Genomic DNA, 6,000 nt, shown 5'->3' with positions numbered 1-6,000 from the left:
CCGGGAGATGCCGGCGCATCCTGGGGCTCCCAGTTTTCCTGTATCTAGTCCAGGATGGTGCGGGAAAAGCCAGGGAAAAGCAGGGAAGCCCTGGGGATGGGTGGCCGGTCCCCACGCTCGGCTGGAGAGCCGTCCCGGCCGGCTTGCCCATGTGAACTCCGGTGCCGTGGCCCCATCAGGTGGTTTACTGCGTAATACTGAAAAGTAATTATTTTTGTCAGCCTGAATATTAAAACCTCTTCTCCACAAGACTGGGTTTAGCTATCAAGGTTACTGAAAAATAAAACACAAGGAAAAGTCTTCGTGCAATCCTGCCGTGAGGCCTCGGGAACTTAAACTATCCCACAAGCGCTCCAAAGTAACGAGCCAGGTCCACAGAATGAGATAGGCTTAAAAATCAATAAGAATAAGAAAATACATTATGGCTTTTAATTTTTCTTCGGCTTTCTGAGCTTTTTGGGCACACAGGGGACGTGTTACACACTAATGAAAGCTGCTATTCTCATCTAAACACAATTTCAGGTGGTCGTAACTTTGAAAACCACGGGAGACCTCGCCGGGTCCGCGGCGGGTACAGACCTGGACAGAGAAGAGCAATCCAAAAACCGGGGCAAAATGCCGCTTTTAGCCCCACTGGGGTTTCTCGCAGTTGCTTGCCGCGGGAAGCGGGTCTGGAGAGAGCCAAACCAGCTCTCTTTAAATATTTCCCCCAGCAAAAATTTGCTGACCCGGAGTCTGGCTTTCCGGTTCCTCCCAATTAGCGTAATGAATCGGAGATAGGGCTCCGGGAGCGCCGTCTGGGGTGGGAGGAAACCACAGGAGGCGGCGTGGGGCTGGCGTGGGGCCAGCGTGGCCACACCGGCATGAGTGCAGGTGGCCCGCGAGCGGGATGGAGGTGAGGCTTGCATTTCCTGGTGCTTGTCACCTCTCCAGTAAAAACTTTAAAGATCGGCCGCGGAAGATGTCTGGGGTTATCTGGATTTAGGAGGAGGCGTTAGCTCTCTCTTCCCCTCCAGCGGAGAAGCGGGAACGGCTCCCTGCGGTGGGGAGGCTGAGTTTGAAGCTTTAAAGCCCATCAAATTCCTGGGCTCTCAATGAGCCTTTCTGATTATATTGTTTTTTTTGATTAGGTGAAATATTTTTCTCTGTTAATCCCTAATTCCTCCAGGTTTCCCAAGGGTTACCCGGAGGAGAGGAGCTGGGGGGGCAGGAGGGAAGGGTCGGGCGATGCCACATTGGGATAATGGCATGGGATAGGATTTATGGATGCTCTTCCAGTCCCCTCTTGGCCCTCGCTCTGTAAATAAGGGCAGTGACTTGCTGGTGACAGTCCCCCGGCTGCCCCAGGCATGCCGTGTCGGAGCAGCCGCAGCCAGCACGCAGGGACCGGCTGCCCAGCACAACGGCACTGGGAAACCTCCGCTTTCGGAGGAAAATGAGCGTTTTTGGCTGCAGCAGCCATGCGATAAAACGCCACGAACTGCTGGTTGCAGGCTTCTGCCGTCGCTGCTCGGAGCATCTGTGTAAGGGAAAACTTCCCAGCGAAATATCCACAGCCTCTTAAGTAAATAGTCTTTAATGTTGCACCAAAGGGTTGTAGTCTTAATATGTAAAATCTGTTTAGCTTTTCTAATTCTTGGATCGTGCCGTGGAAAGTCCTCCAGAACTTGCCTGTTGGCTTTTTTCCCCCCAGCCTTTGGTCTCGGAGGAGCCGTGGCGAGGATCGCCCTCCCGCCGAGCCGCCGTGGCCCCGGGCGAGCGGGAGCCGGTGGGAGATGCCCTGAAGATGGCAGCAAGGCCATGGGCACCGCGCAGCCAGGGCCGGCCACGGCGCAGGGCCAGCGGGCACCGCAGCCCTCCGCTAAATGCCGTCTGAAGCAACCATGGTGCTTTTAAGAAAAAAAGAAAAGGGGGGGGGGGGGAAAGCGGAGAGCTGTTTTGTAAGAAAGTCCGGAGCGCTACCCACGGCTGGAGCTTTCTGCTAAGTCAGGAGGGAGGGAACCGCAGCCGCCGGCTGGAAAGCTGCGGGGATGCTGAAGGCTCCGCAGCCCCTCGCGGCCGGGTCGCCCCCGCCCAGCCCCAGCTGAGCCTTCTTAAAGGGCGACGAGGGGCGGGACGGGCTCCCCGGGGGCGCTGGCCACGGGCGGCTCCCTGCCGGGGGGGGGTATGGCGGGGTCCCCGCCGTTTCCCGTGCTCGCAGCCCGCGGCGAGGCGGGCTCGGGGCCGCTCCGCGGCGGCTCCACCGACGGCGCGAAGGCGAGTGCGCGGCGGGGCCGGTTCCCGCGCAGCCCCGAGGGGGTGCGTGCGCTCGGGCGCCCCGGCCGGGGCTGCTGGGTGCCGTGTAAATACACAATTAAAGGAAAGAGCGATCTTTCCCCGGAGATCTCCCGGCCCCGAATTAGGGAGGCTGAAGCGCTGTCAGTAAATGACAGACTATCGCCGGGAGAGGCTCGAACGAGCGTGTGGGGGGTGGCAGCGGGAGGAGGAGGAGGAAGAGGAGGAGGAGGAGGGGGGTGGGGGGGAGGCCTGGGTGATGCACGCAGGGTTTTGTCTAGATTAGGAGGGCTGCGGCTGAACTCGCCTCCTGGCCGGGGGGGTCGGGGCTGTGCGAGGGGGGGCAGCGCCCCTGGAGGGGTTGTAGGGGAGGGGGCTGCGGCCGGGCAGGGGGAGAGAGGCAGCGCCCGCGGGGCAGATGCCCACCCTCAGCCGCGGTGTTACAGGGGGGTTTTTAACCCACCGCGAGGGGAAAGTGGGTGCGGGGAGGTGGCTGCAGCCCGCAGTGGGGGCAGGGAACGCGGTGGGGCTGAGCAGACGCTTGGCAGCGGGGGTCTGGGGAGACGCGGAGAGGGGCCGGCGGGAGGGTGGCCAGGCTGGGACGGGGGGAGCCATGGGGCCAGCCCCGGCTCTGGCAGCTTTGCCGCGGGGCAGGGCCGGGCTCGGGAGGAAGCCACGGTGCAGTCGGTGTGTAAGGGCCTGGCTGGGGCCGGAGCTCAGACCCTCCGCAGGTGGTTTTGAGGAGTCGTGGGAGTGATGAGTGGGGCTGGGAGGAGGGCTGCCAGGCGGGAGGCTCAGCGATGAGTGTTTTGGGGTGGAAATGGAAAGGCCCTGTAGATCTTTATAACTCAGCTTGGAGAAACGCAGAGACTTGGTGCTTTTAGAGAGCAATAAGCCCGGAGGGGGAGCGGGAGGGGCGTTTACAAGCCAAAATGCAAGAAATCAGCATCCTCCAGTGCTCTGATCTCCATGTTCACCTTGCAGCTGAGGGACCTTCCCGGTGGCCAGCAGCACCAGGGCGCCGTGCGGGCAGAGCAGGCTTGCCTCCCGCAGAGCTGGGCCAGTTAGCGAGCAGTGGGCTGGCCCTGCAGATGGGCTCCACGTCGGCGTGACAGCAGTGGTCTGGAGATGAGGAACATCTGGGCCCCCATACCTCAAGGTAAGGCCCCTGGGCAGCGTTACTGGCCACAGAGCTGCGCGTTGGGCTGGCGGTTGGACAGAGGGTGGGAGGGGATGGGAGTTCCTGGGACATGAACACCCACGTGCTGGAGGTTGTAGCTGCACCAAGAGAGCTCTGTGTGCCAGGAGGCGGGACGGAGCCCGCAGACAAACAGGGGGAGGACCAGGCTGAGCACATGTGAACTCTGCAAAGGCAAGAGGTGCTGGGCCAGGGCATGAAGAACGCGTTGGCAGGCGGCCGCCAACAGCTCCAGCCGTCTGCAGGCAGACGCGAGGGGCATCGGAGGAGAAGGCGGCGAAGCAGGACGCGGGGCAGAGGGGGGATGCCGGTGTGCAGCGGCGCTGCTGCGTGGTGCAGGGCACGGCGATGGGGTGCGGGAGCGCGTGGCTGCGAGCACACAAAGCCCCAGCGCCGCCATTCCCGGAGCGAGGGTATTTGCACGGTTGTGACTGTGGTTGGGCTCTGGCCCGGGGTATGGGATATCTTTCCCAACTCTGGGATGGAGGAGAGGCTTGTGAGTCACCGCCGTGCCTCCTGAACCGTGGCATGTCGGCATGCAGGAACCACCGAAATGCGGGTACCTGCTTGCACATGGGTCTGCAGTGCCCTCCGTGGGGTCCACCCCTCCGTCCCACCAGCATCGCCCACGTCCTCCCGGCAGCTGGTGGGATCCGGGCAGCACCGTGCTGCTCTTCAGACAAAATCTTTCCCTGCGATGCGCTGCTGGGATGAAGGTGGCCGGAGCGGGCACAGCTCAGCTGTGCCATCCTCGATGCCCACCCGCGGTGTCAGCGTCCCCGGGGCCCCCGTGAGTCAGCACTCGGTCCCCACTGCCTGGAGCCCCGCCAGCCCCTGAGCAATGATTTCCAGTGCATGTGGCCAGGCTGCGTGTCAGGAGGATTAATGACGGAGGCTTCTCGGGGCTTTAGGAGATCTGGGTCTAATTTAAAACCAAAACAAAACGTAGAAATTTAGGAGCAGGGGAGTTGCTGTCCTGGGGCAAGCCTGGGATGCAGCTCGTCGCCGCTCCAGTCTTGCAGTAACATGTGCCAGGACCTTCAGAGAAGGTACAAGCAAACACCTGGTACACAGGAAAAACCCAGCCTCCCAGGGGTGCTTTCTTCTTTGTCTTTTGCTATTAGTCATTAGCTTATGCTCCGAAGCACATGGCCTTATCTCCCCTCCAGGCATCTTCCTTTTATCTACCTTGACTCATGGAGCTACAGAAACTTTTATTAGCCGCGTAAATGTCAGATCTTCTTTAAAGTCTTACAAAACTCTCTGCCTCGTTGTATCTTACGGCAATGAGTTCCACACATTAATCATGTGTTGGTGTAAAAATGAGTTTCTTATCAGTTTTTAGCCGATAGCCAGTCTTTGGATTTAGCCATCTGTCCTGCTAGAGCTTTCCCTTGCATCCACCAGTGGCCATCCCTGATGCAGAGCGAGCTGGATGCCAAGACCAGCTCCCAATTTTGCTTGGCGTTTTCTGGTAATGGGCTTGAAGCTGGTGACTGCAGCAGCTTGATAGCAAAGCTTCTCTTGCAAGAGGCCTTCAGCAGCTTTCCTGCTGGAAAGAGGGGCCGGCGGTGGAGCAGCTCTGCATGCCAGAGGGATGGGAAGTTCAGGCTGAAGACGTCTCCCAAGGCAAAGGCTTGGGGTTGTGCCAGGTTGTGGGAGGTGGAGGTTTGGGAAAGGGCTGCAGGGCTTAGCCAAGGACCAAAGGAAATGTGGAACAGGGGAACGTTTGTCTTGATTTAATTTGACACTTAAACTGGAAGGGGGTGATTTGTAGCTGCGTGCATTTAAAAAACTCCTCAAGATAGGGAAGTGGAGGCAATAGCAGGTTTGGATGCCAGATCAGATAAGACCCTGTGGGTAATGCCTCTACCTTACTCATTTTTATTCAGCTTTATCTCCAGGCTCCTAAAAAGCCCAATGGCTTGAAATCCTCCACTCCTGACTCTATTTCCAATATCTGCTTTGCGGTGAGGCGCCCGAACCCACCGAGACGCGCGCTGCTGCATTGACGTAGCCTGGCACGATGCTCCCTGACCCTGCCGTCACCCACCCGAGGGCGGTTTGGTGCCCTGGGCACTGCCGAACACCGAGCTGTGCGCCGCGGTGTCTCGAGCAGCTTGGGAAGGAGGCGAGAATCGATGGGGCAGTGCCCCAGCGCTGCGGGAAGGGGGTCCCGGGGACCCGCACGGTGCGTGAAATCCTGGTTACTGTGTGTTGGCTGGTCCGTGTGGGTCTTGATATCGGGACTGCTTCTTGCAGAAGGCGGTAAGAGGTGGGGAGACAGCGCCGGAGGGAGCGTTGGAGGTTTTCCTCACCAGGCCCCATGGCTTGTGCAGCAGAGGAACGGAGACCCCCAGGCAGCTAAAGCAGGGAGCATTGCAGGGAAGGAGCTCCGGCACAGCCCGGGCATGTGCAGGCATCGCCGAGGAATGTGCCCGCACCCTCCGCGAGGCACATGGCGGGGTGCTGGCACGAGCCGAGCCCCGCGGGAGCCGCTCCGGCAGCCAGCTCCCGGGACGGACCCT

At 60.0% G+C, this 6,000-nt stretch overlaps 1 long non-coding RNA gene across 1 annotated transcript in view; it reads left to right on the top strand.

The window, feature by feature from the left end:
* Window positions 1-3,274: 3,274 nt before the first annotated feature.
* Window positions 3,275-6,000, top strand: part of LOC128911527 (uncharacterized) — a 64,582-nt gene continuing 61,856 nt past the window's right edge. The window contains exon 1 of the long non-coding RNA XR_008467110.1: window positions 3,275-3,433. This is a non-coding gene — a long non-coding RNA (uncharacterized LOC128911527). The remainder of the gene's footprint in view (window positions 3,434-6,000) is intronic.

The sequence above is a fragment of the Rissa tridactyla genome, chromosome 6 (assembly GCF_028500815.1).
Source record: "Rissa tridactyla isolate bRisTri1 chromosome 6, bRisTri1.patW.cur.20221130, whole genome shotgun sequence".
Classification (NCBI taxonomy): Eukaryota; Metazoa; Chordata; class Aves; order Charadriiformes; family Laridae; genus Rissa; species Rissa tridactyla.
The sequence above is the reverse complement of the archived record's forward strand: the minus strand, read 5'-3'. Positions and strand labels throughout refer to the sequence as shown.